Below are 12172 nucleotides of genomic sequence, written 5' to 3' on the forward strand. Positions count from 1 at the left end.
AGAGAGAGGGGTTAGAGGGACCTCCCCAGATACAGGAGTGTGAGAGAGAGGGGTTAGAGGGACCTCCCCAGATACAGGAGTGTGAGAGAGAGGGGTTAGAGGGACCTCTCCAGATACAGGAGTGTGAGAGAGAGGGGTTAGAGGGACCTCTCCAGATACAGGAGTGTGAGAGAGATTAGAGGGACCTCCCCAGATACAGGAGACTGAGAGAGAGGGGTTAGAGGGACCTCTCCAGATACAGGAGTGCGAGAGAGGGGTTAGAGGGACCTCTCCAGATACAGGAGTGTGAGAGAGGTTAGAGGGACCTCCCCAGATACAGGAGTGTATGAGAGAGGGGTTAGAGGGACCTCCCCAGATACAGGAGTGTGAGAGAGATTAGAGGGACCTCCCCAGATACAGGAGTGTGAGAGAGGGGTTAGAGGGACCTCCCCAGATACAGGAGTGTGAGAGAGAGGGGTTAGAGGGACCTCCCCAGATACAGGAGTGTGAGAGAGGTTAGAGGGACCTCCCCAGCTACAGGAGTGTGTGAGAGAGGGATTAGAGGGACCTCCCCAGATACAGGAGTCTGAGAGAGGGGTGAGAGGGACCTCCCCAGATACAGGAGTGTGTGAGAGAGGTTAGAGGGACCTCCCCAGATACAGGAGTGTGAGAGAGGGGTGAGAGGGACCTCCCCAGATACAGGAGTGTGTGAGAGAGGTTAGAGGGACCTCCCCAGATACAGGAGTCTGAGAGCGAGGTTAGAGAGACTTCCCCAGGTACAGGAGTGTGTGAGAGAGGAGTTAGAGGGACCTCCCCAGAAACCTGGAGTGTGTGAGAGAGGTTAGAGGGACCTCCCCAGATACAGGAGTCTGAGAGCGAGGTTAGAGGGACTTCCCCAGGTACAGGAGTGTGTGAGAGAGGAGTTAGAGGGACCTCCCCAGAAACCTGGAGTGTGTGAGAGATTAGAGGGACCTTCCCAGATACAGGAGTGTGTGAGAGAGGGGTTAGAGGGACCTCCCCAGAAACCTGGAGTGTGTGAGAGATTAGAGGGACCTCCCCAGATACAGGAGTGTGTGAGAGAGGGGTTAGAGGGACCTCCCTAGATGCAGGAGTGTGTGAGAGAGGGGTTAGAGGGACCTCCCCAGATACAGGAGTGTGAGAGAGAGGGGTTAGAGGGACCTCTCCAGATACAGGAGTGTGAGAGAGAGGGGTTAGAGGGACCTCTCCAGATACAGGAATGTGAGAGAGAGGGGTTAGAGGGACCTCCCCAGATACAGGAGTGTGAGAGAGAGGGGTTAGAGGGACCTCCCCAGATACAGGAGTGTGAGAGAGATTAGAGGGACCTCCCCAGATACAGGAGACTGAGAGAGAGGGGTTAGAGGGACCTCTCCAGATACAGGAGTGCGAGAGAGGGGTTAGAGGGACCTCCCCAGATACAGGAGTGTGAGAGAGATTAGAGGGACCTCTCCAGATACAGGAGACTGAGAGAGAGGGGTTAGAGGGACCTCTCCAGATACAGAAGTGTGAGAGAGATTAGAGGGACCTCTCCAGATACAGGAGACTGAGAGAGAGGGGTTAGAGGGACCTCTCCAGATACAGGAGTGTGCGAGAGAGGGGTTAGAGGGACCTCTCCAGATACAGGAGTGTGAGAGAGGTTAGAGGGACCTCCCCAGATACAGGAGTGTGTGAGAGAGGGGTTAGAGGGACCTCCCCAGATACAGGAGTGTGTGAGAGAGGGGTTAGAGGGACTTCCCCAGGTACAGGAGTGTGTGAGAGAGGAGTTAGAGGGACCTCCCCAGAAACCTGGAGTGTGTGAGAGATTAGAGGGACCTCCCCAGATACAGGAGAGTGTGAGAGAGGGGTTAGAGGGACCTCCCTAGATGCAGGAGTGTGTGAGAGAGGGGTTAGAGGGACCTCCCCAGATACAGGAGGGTGTGAGAGAGGGATTAGAAGGACCTCCCCAGATACAGGAGTGTGTGAGAGAGGTTAGAGGGACATCCCCAGATACAGGAGTGTGAGAGAGAGGGGTTAGAGGGACCTCCCCAGATACAGGAGTGTGAGAGAGGGGTTAGAGGGACCTCCCCAGATACAGGAGACTGAGAGTGAGGTTAGAGGGACTTCCCCAGATACAGGAGTGTGTGAGAGAGGTTAGAGGGACCTCCCCAGATACAGGAGTGTGTGAGAGAGGTTAGAGGGACCTCCCCAGATACAGGAGGCTGAGAGCGAGGTTAGAGGGACTTCCCCAGGTACAGGAGTGTGTGAGAGGGGTTAGAGGGACCTCCCCAGATACAGGAGTGTGAGCGAGGGGTTAGGGAGACCTCCCCAGATACAGGAGTGTGTGAGAGGGGTTAGAGAGACCTCCCCAGATACAGGAGTGTGAGCGAGGGGTTAGGGAGACCTCCCCAGATACAGGAGTGTGAGCGAGGGGATAGTGGGACCTCCCCAGATACAGGAGTGTGTGAGAGAGGGGTTAGAGGGACCTCCTCAGATACAGGAGTGTGAGAGATGGATTAAAGGGACCTCCTCAGATGCAGGAATGTGATAGAGAGGGGTTAGAGGGACCTCCTCAGATACAGGAGTGTGAGCGAGGGGTTAGAGGGGCCTCCCCAGATACAGGAGTGTGAGCGAGAGGTTAGAGGGGCCTCCCTAGATACAGGAGCGTGTGAGAGAGGGGGTTAGAGGGACCTCCCCAGATACCGGAGTGTGAGAGAGGGGTTAGAGGGACCTCCCCAAATACAGGTGTTTATGAGAGAGGGGTTAGAAGGACCTCCCCAGATACAGGAGTGTGAGAGAGAGGTTAGAGGGACCTCCCCAGATACAGCAGTGTGAGAGAGAGGTTAGAGGGACCTCCCCAGATACAGGAGTGTGTGAGAGAGAGGTTAGAGGGACCTCCCTAGATACAGGAATGTGTGAGAGAGGGGTTAGAGGGACCTCCCCAGATACAGGAGTGTGTGAGAGAGGGGTTAGAGGGACCTCCCCAGATACAGAAGTGTGTGAGAGAGGGGTTAGAGGGACCTCCCCAGATACAGGAGTGTGTGAGAGAGGGGTTAGAGGGACCTCCCCAGATACAGGAGTGTGTGAGAAAGGGGTTAGAGGGACCTCCCCAGATACAGGAGTGTGTGAGAGAGGGGTTAGAGGGACCTCCCCAGATACAGGAGTGTGTGAGAGAGGGGTTAGAGGGACCTCCCCAGATACAGGAGTGTGAGAGAGAGGGGTTAGAGGGACCTCCCCAGATACAGGAGTGTGTGAGAGAGGGGTTAGAGGGACCTCCCCAGATACAGGAGTGTGTGTGAGAGGGGTTAGAGGGACCTCCCCAGATACAGGAGTGTGTGAGCGAGGGGTTCGAGGAACCTCCCCAGATACAGGAGTGTGAGAGAGAGGGGTTAGAGGGACCTCCCCAGATACAGGAGTGTGAGAGAGAGAGGTTAGAGGGACCTCCCCAGATACAGGAGTGTGTGAGAGAGGGGTTAGAGGGACCTCCCCAGATACAGGAGTGTGAGAGAGAGGGGTTAGAGGGACCTCCCCAGGTACAGGAGTGTGTGAGAGGGGTTAGAGGGATCTCCCCAGATACAGGAGTGTGTGAGAGAGGGGTTAGAGGGACCTCCCCAGGTACAGGAGTGTGAGAGAGAGGGGTTAGAGGGACCTCCCCAGATACAGGAGTGTGTGAGAGGGGTTAGAGGGATCTCCCCAGATACAGGAGTGTGTGAGAGAGGGGTTAGAGGGACCTCCCCAGATACAGGAGTGTGTGAGAGAGGGGTTAGAGGGACCTCCCCAGATACAGGAGTGTGTGAGAGAGGGGTTAGAGGGACCTCCCCAAATACAGGAATGTGTGAGAGAGGGGTTAGAGGGACCTCCCCAGATACAGGAGTGTGAGAGAGAGGGGTGAGAGGGACCTCCACAGATACAGGAGTGTGAGAGAGAGGGGTGAGAGGGACTTCTCCAGATACAGGAGTGTGAGAGAGGGGTTAGAGGGACTTCCCCAGATACAGGAGTGTGAGAGAGAGGGGTTAGAGGGACTTCCCCAGATACCTGGAGTATGAGAGAGGAGTTAGAGGGACTTCCCCAGATACCTGGTGTGTGAGAGAGGTTAGAGGGACCTCCCCAGATACAGGAGTGTGAGAGAGAGGGGTTAGAGGGACTTCCCCAGATACAGGAGTGTGAGAGAGAGGGGTTAGAGGGACTTCCCCAGAAACCTGGTGTGTGAGAGAGGTTAGAGGGACCTCCCCAGATACAGGAGAGTGTGAGAGAGGGGTTAGAGGGACCTCCCCAGATACAGGAGAGTGTGAGAGAGGGGTTCGAGGGACCTCCCCAGATACACGAGACTGAGAGAGAGGGGTTAGAGGGACCTCCCCAGATACAGGAGTGTGTGAGAGAGGGGTTAGAGGGACCTCCCCAGATGCAGGAGTGTGTGAGAGAGGGGTTAGAGGGACCTCCCCAGATACAGGAGTGTGAGAGAGAGGTTAGAGGGTCCTCCCCAGATACAGGAGTGTGTGAGAGAGGGGTTAGAGGGACCTCCCCAGATACAGGAGTGTGTGTGAGAGGGGTTAGAGGGACCTCCCCAGATACAGGAGTGTGTGAGCGAGGGGTTAGAGGGACCTCCCCAGATACAGGAGTGTGTGAGAGAGGGGTGAGAGGGACCTCCCCAGATACAGGAGTGTGAGAGAGAGAGGTTAGAGGGACCTCCCCAGATACAGGAGTGTGAGCGAGGGGTTAGAGGGACCTCCCCAGATACAGGAGTGTGTGAGAGAGGGGTTAGAGGGACCTCCCCAGGTACAGGAGTGTGAGAGAGAGGGGTTAGAGGGACCTCCCCAGATACAGGAGTGTGTGAGAGAGGTTAGAGGGATCTCCCCAGATACAGGAGTATGTGAGAGAGGGGTTAGAGGGACCTCCCCAGATACAGGAGTATGAGAGAGGGGTTAGAGGGATCTCCCCAGATACAGGAGTGTGTGAGAGAGGGGTTAGAGGGACCTCCCCAGATACAGGAGTGTGCGAGAGAGGTTAGAGGGACCTCCCCAGATACAGGAGTGTGAGAGAGGTTAGAGGGACCTCCCTAGATACAGGAGTGTGAGAGAGGTTAGAGGGATCTCCCCAGATACAGGAGTGAGACAGGGATTAGGGGGACCTCCTCAGATACAGGAGTGTGAGAGAGGTTAGAGGGATAAATATTGTCCCCAGAACACCGGGAATAATTCCCCTGCTCTTCGTTGAAATACAGCCATGGGATCTTTTACAACCACCTCGGTTTAACGTCTCATCCAAAACACGGCACCTCCGACAGTGCGGCACTCCCTCAGTACTGCCCCTCCGACAGTGCGGCTCTCCCTCAGTACTGCCCCTCCGACAGTGTGGCACTCCCTCAGTACCGCCCCTCCGACAGTGCGGGGCTCCCTCAGTAGTGCCCCTCCGACAGTGCGACACTCCCTCAGTACTGCCCCTCCGACAGTGCGGCACTCCCTCAGTACTGCCCCTCCGACAGTGCGGGGCTCCCTCAGTACTGCCCCTCCGACAGTGCGGGGCTCCCTCAGTACTGCCCCTCCGACAGTGTGGCACTCCCTCAGTACTGCCCCTCCGACAGTGCGCCGCTCCCTCAGTAGTGCCCCTCCGACAGCGCGGCGCTCCCTCATCATTTCACTGAAGTGCCAGCCTAGACTTTTGTGCTGCGCGGTTAACAAGCGGCAGGACAGACACTGTGAGGGTCTGATGTGCAGTGGCTCTCACCTGGTCCGGTTTGTCCAGCGGGACCTCCTCCAAGTCCTCCAGAATGTAGCAGATAATGCCCAGGGCGGCGCAGTGGTGCAGAGCCTGTCCCATCTGAACAGACACAAAACAGAATCCAATCAGATCAGCACATGTCACACTCCTCCCAACCCAATCCCTCTGTGTTACTGACTGTTTCTCTCGTGATGTTAAGCCGGCTCCCTCACACGGTCATTCAGTAACCCCTCTCCTTCAGCACCCTGTGTTACTGAATGTTTCTCTTGTGAGGTAGCAATCTCAGGATTGAGGGATTCAAATTCCTGGGACATTGGTTCTGGGGGAGGTGGGACCAGTACAAACCGGACAGTCTGCACCTGGGCAGGACCAGAATCGATGTCCTAGGGGGAGTGTTTGCTAGTGCTGTGTTGGGGAGGGTTTAAACTAATATGGCAGGGGGATGGGAATCTATGCAGGGAGACAGAGGGAAGTAAAATGGAGGCAGAAGCAAAAGGTAGAAAGGAGATAAGGAAAAGTGGAGGGCAGAGAAATCAAAGGCAAAAATCAAAAAGAGCTACATTACAACATAATTCTGAAAGGACAGAGTGTTAAAAAAACAAGCCTGAAGGCTCTGTGCCTCAATGCAAGGAGCATTCGTAATAAGCTGGATGAATTAACTGCGCAGATAGCTGTTAACGGATATGATGTAATTGGGATTACGGAGACATGGTTCCAGGGTGACCAAGGCTGGGAACTTAGCATCCAGGGGTATTCAATATTCAGGAAGGATAGACAGAAAGGAAAAGGAGGTGGGGTAGCGTTGCTGGTTAAAGAGGAAATTAACGCAGTAGTAAGGAAGGACATTAGCTTGGATGATGTGGAATCTGTATGGGTGGAGCTGTGGAACACCAAAGGGCAGAAAACACTAGTGGGAGTTGTGTACAGACCACCAAACAGTAGTAGTGAGGTTGGGGATGGCATCAAACAGGAAATTAGGGATGCATGCAATAAAGGTACAGCAGTTATCATGGGCGACTTTAATCTACATATTGATTGGGCTAACCAAACTGGTAGCAATGCGGTGGAGGAGGATTTCCTGGAGTGTATTAGGGATGGTTTTCTAGACCAATATGTCGAGGAACCAACTAGAGAGCTGGCCATCCTAGACTGGGTGATGTGTAATGAGAAAGGACTAATTAGCAACCTTGTTGTGCGAGGCCCTTTGGGGAAGAGTGACCATAATATGGTAGAATTCTTCATTAAGATGGAGAGTGGCACAGTTAATTCAGAGACTAGGGTCCTGAACTTAACGAAAAGTAACTTCAATGGTATGAGACGTGAATTGGCTAGAATAGACTAGCGTGTAATACTTAAAGGGTTGACGGTGGATAGGCAATAGTAAACATTTAAAGATCACATGGATGAACTTCAACAATTGTACATCCCTATCTGGTGTAAAAATAAAACGGGGAAGGTGGCTCAACCGTGGCTAACAAGGGAAATTAAGGATAGTGTTAAATCCAAGGAAGTGGCATATAAATTGGCCAGAAAAAGCAGCCAACCTGAGGACTGGAAGAAATTTAGAATTCAGCAGAGGAGGATAAAGGGTTTAATTAGGAGGGGGAAAATAGAGTATGAGAATAAGCTTGCAGGGAAAATAAAAACTGACTGCAAAAGATTCTATAGATATGTGAAGAGAAAAAGATTAGTGAAGACAAATGTAGGTCCCTTGCAGTCAGAATCAGGTGAATTTATAATGGGGAACAAAGAAATGGCAGACCAACTGAACAAATACTTTGGTTCTGTCTTCACTAAGGAAGACACAAATAACCTTCCGGAAATACTAGGGGACCGAGGGTCTAGTGAGGAAGAACTGAAGGAAATCCTCATTAGTCAGGAAATTGTGTTAGGGAAATTGATGGGATTGAAATCTTCTAGAATTTTTTGAGGATGTAACTCGTAGAGTGGACAAGGGAGAACCAGTGGATGTGGTGTGTTTGGACTTTCAAAAGGCTTTTGACAAGGTCCCACACAAGAGATTGGTGTGCAAAATTAAAGCACATGGTATTGGGGGTAATATACTGACGTGGATAGAGAACTGGTTGGCAGACAGGAAGCAAAGAGTAGGAATAAACGGGTCCTTTTCAGAATGGCAGGCAGTGACTACTGGTGTACCGCAAGGTTCAGTGCTGGGACCCCAGCTCTTTACAATATATATTAATGATTTGGACGAAGGAATTGAGTGTAAGATCTCCAAGTTTACAGATGACACTAAGCTGGGTGGCGGTGTGAGCTGTGAGGAGGATGCTAAGAGGCTGCAGGGTGACTTGGACAGGTTAGGTGACTGGGCAAATGCATGGCAGATGCAGCATAATGTGGATAAATGTGAGGTTATCCACTTTGGTGGCAAAAACAGGGAGGCAGAATATTATCTGAATGGTGACAGATTAGGAAAAGGGGAGGTGCAACGAGACCTGGGTGTCATGGTTCATCAGTCACTGAAAGTTGGCATGCAGGTACAGCAGGCGGTGAAGAAGGCAAATGGCATACTGGTTTTCATAGCGAGAGGATTTGAGTATAGGAGCAGGGAGGTCTTACTGCAGTTGTACAAGGCCTTGGTGTAGCCTCACCTGGAATATTGTGTTCAGTTTTGGTCTCCTAATCTGAGGAAGGACATTCTTGCTATTGAGGGAGTGCAGCGAAGGTTCACCAGACTGATTCCCAGGATGGCAGGACTGACATATGAAGAAAGACTGGATCGACTAGGCTTATATTCACTGGAATTTAGAAAAATGAGAGGGGATCTCATAGAAACATGTAAAATTCCGACGGGATTGGAGAGGTTAGATGCAGGAAGAATGTTCCCGATGATGGGGAAGTCCAGAACCAGTAGTCACACAGTCTAAGGTTAAGGGGTAAGCCATTTAGGACCCAGATGAGGAGAAACTTCTTCACTCAGAGAATTGTGAACCTGTGGAATTCTCTACCACAGAAAGTTGTTGAGGTCAATTCGTTAGATATATTCAAAAGGGAGTTAGATGTGGCCCTTACGGCTAAAGGGATCAAGGGGTTATGGAAAGAAAGCAGGAATGGGGTACTGAAGTTGCATGATCAGCCATGATCATATTGAATGGTGGTGCAGGCTTGAAGGGCCGAATGGCCTACTCCTGCACCTATTTTCTATGTTTCTATGCGATGTTAAGCCAGCTCCCTCACATTATTGGGCTCAGTAACTCATGCCAGCCAGTTCAGTTGGTGCACTTGTAATTCAGAGAGACACAGGACAATCCAATGTTGACAGACTGGTGCGACCGTTCAATATTTGAATTGGGTGGTGCTGTTGAGAATCTAGTTGTGAAACCGGTCACGATGCTGCTCCCATTCTCACGTGGCCTCAGGTAAATGATGAAAATTACCCGGTTCTGGGCGGTGATCTTTGCTCCTGCAGTGACCAGGATCTGTAGCAGTCTAAGATGGCCGAACCAGGCAGCCAGCAGGGCTGGCGTCATTCCAAACTGCAAATAAAGCAAAAGATTTTGCATGAAATATGCAAAGTTTATTCAGGCTACAGAGGGCCTGGTGTGATGATATATCGCAGATGTTGCGTATCCTGTGAGTCCTGTGTACACTCAGCAACGTTGCTGAGAGACACTATCGCTATAACATGGAGTTTACTGACACCTGGGAGTCCCTGGCCAAAGACCGCCCTAAGTGGAGGAAGTGCATCCGGGAGGGGCACTGAGCACCTCGAGTCTCATCGCCGAGAGCGTGCAGAAACCAAGCGCAGGCAGCGGAAGGAGCGTGCGGCAAATCTGTCCCACCCTCCCTTACCCTCAACCACTATCTGTCCCACCTGTGACAGGGACTGTGGCTCTCGTATTGGACTGTTCAGCCACCTAAGGACTCATTTTAAGAGTGGAAGCAAGTCTTCCTCGATTCCGAGGGACTGCCATTGATGATGATGAACACGGAGTGAGGGTGAAAGGGAGAGCAGTCACACTAGGTTACTCCCCGACATCTAACATCTACTCTAACAACCAATCCAGGACAGACACTGCGAGAGGCCGAGACATCTATCAGGCTGCTCTCTCCAACACGAAGAGGAGAAAGAGGCAACATTTCTGAATTGGAGCAACAGAAACTTATGTAAAAATTATATTTAAAACTGGTTCTGCAACTACTAATTAACAATTCCCTGTTTACAATGTTGGGACTGGACAATAGAGGCAGTTAGGAAAAGGTCTGCTATCGAGGGTCAGCTTAGACCGAGCGATGAGGGACGCCTCTCTCTGCTGCGCATGTACGTTTACAGCACAAACCTGGCCAGAAACCAGCAAGGCACATGGACCAAGGCACATCGGTCAAAGACACAAGGGTGATTAACCACCTACACCAGGCGTCCAGCACACCCACCTTGTCCTCAATGTCTATGTTTGCAAGGTAATCCAGTAAAAGCTTCATGGCATCTTCATGTCCTTCAGTAACGGCCCAGTGCAGGGCCGTTCGGTTAACCTAGACCAACACAAGGCATGAGAACCAGCAGGACCAGGAGGCCAGGAGGCCCAACAAACCCATCCGTTTCTCAGTGATCAACCCCATTGACCCCCCCATATCCCCCAACCCCACCGAACCCCCGTATCCCCCAACCCCCCATATCCCCCAACCCCACCGAACCCCCATATCCCCCAACCCCCCAGACCCACCATATCCCCCAACCCCCCATATCCCCCGACCCACCATATCCCCCACTCCCCCCATATCCCCCAACCCCACCGACCCCCCATATCCCCCAACCCCACCGACCCCCCATATCCCCTAACCCCACCGAACCCCCATATCCATCAACCCCACCGACCCCCATATCTCCCAACCCCACAGACCCCCCATATCCCCCAACCCCAATGACCCCCCCATATTCCCCAACCCCACCGACCCCCAACCCCCCATATCCCCCAACCCCACCGACCCCCCATATCTCCCAACCCCACCGAACCCCCATATTCCCCAACCCCACCGACCCCCCAACCCCCCATATCCCCCAACCCCACCGACCCCCCATATCTCCCAACCCCACCGACCCCCCATATCTCCCAACCCCACCGACTCCCCAACCCCACCGACCCACCATATCCCTCAATCTCTCCTCTCTCCAGAAGCATCTCCAATTGGCCCCTGACCCCAGTTACATTCTCCGCGTTATTTCCAACCTGTTACCCTTTGGGTAAAAAGGTTTCCCTCTTTACCCCTTACTCTGAACACCCGCATTTCTGACTTGTGTCCCCTGGGATTGGCAATAATTTGTCTGAACCAATTTTATTACAATCTTTTTGTAACCTTGAAAATTGCAGTCCAGCCTTCTCTGCTGCACGGGAATAAATGTAACACGGGACACTGCGCTGGGATGGAGCTGCAGCACAGAACTGAACTGCACATGAAAGAATATTCTGGCATTGAGCCGGGTTAAGCCCTGCCAATTGCAGTCTGAGCTGTGAGCACTGCACTGTGGTAGTGTTTACGAGTTTTGTTTTTAAGTTGTTCAGTGGGCGTATTTTACCGGCAGTTCCTGTGTGACCGTTGATTACTGCTTTCTTTCTGATTTTGTTAAATCAAGTCGGTAAGTGTTAAATCTCGCTGCTGAAGCTATTCACCTTCCGACTCTGTGCAGCCCAGGATCGAAACAAGGGGAAGGTTCACAAGTTATTTAGTTACTCACAATATTCTTTGCGTTGACATCCACTTTGTTGTGAATCAGACACCTGATCATTGCTGTGTCATTCCTCTTGGCTGCAGCTTGGAGTTTCTTTTCTGTTGGCAACACTGGAGAAGGGAATGAACTACAACATCATTAGGGCGGGTACAGCATGGGGTTAAATACAGAGTAAAGCTCCCTCTACACTGTCCCATCACACACTCCCAGGGCAGGTACAGGGGGTTAGATACAGAGTAAAGCTCCCTCTACACTGTCCCATCAAACACTCCCAGGGCAGGTACAGCACGGGGTTAGATACAGAGTAAAGCTCCCTCTACACTGTCCCATCAAACACTCCCAGGGCAGGTACAGCATGGGGTTAAATACAGAGTAAAGCTCCCTCGACACTGTCCCTACATTGGCCGAATGATTGCCATTACAAAGCAGGGAAATTGTTTTATAAAAGTGAGACAAGTTCTGAGGGGGAATGCCATCCCCTACAGCGGATGTACTCACTGTAAACACAGGTTTAAGCCCAGCCTTGGTGCTCACACCCAGAAACAGGTAGCTCTCCGACCGACCATTAAATACTTCTGAAACTCATTTAGAAATGTTCGGAGGAGAGGAGGGAGGGAAGGGAGAGGAAGGGGGAGGGGAGGGGAGAGGAGGGGAGGAGGGGAGGGGAGGAGAGGAGGGAGGGAAGGGAGAGGAGGGGGGAGGGGAGGGGAGAGGAGGGGGGAGGGGAGGGGAGAGGAGGGGGGAGGGGAGGAGAGGAGGAGAGGAGGAGAGGAGGGAGGGGAGGAGGAGGGG

At 52.4% G+C, this 12172-nt stretch overlaps 1 pseudogene; it reads right to left on the reverse strand.

Annotated features, from left to right (window-relative positions):
- LOC139240073 (ankyrin repeat and death domain-containing protein 1A-like) overlaps positions 1–11966 on the reverse strand; it is a 44190-nt pseudogene extending 32224 nt beyond the window's left edge.
- Between the last annotated feature and the right edge of the window lie 206 nt (positions 11967–12172).

The sequence above is a fragment of the Pristiophorus japonicus genome, chromosome 30 (assembly GCF_044704955.1).
Source record: "Pristiophorus japonicus isolate sPriJap1 chromosome 30, sPriJap1.hap1, whole genome shotgun sequence".
NCBI classification, from domain to species: domain Eukaryota; kingdom Metazoa; phylum Chordata; class Chondrichthyes; family Pristiophoridae; genus Pristiophorus; species Pristiophorus japonicus.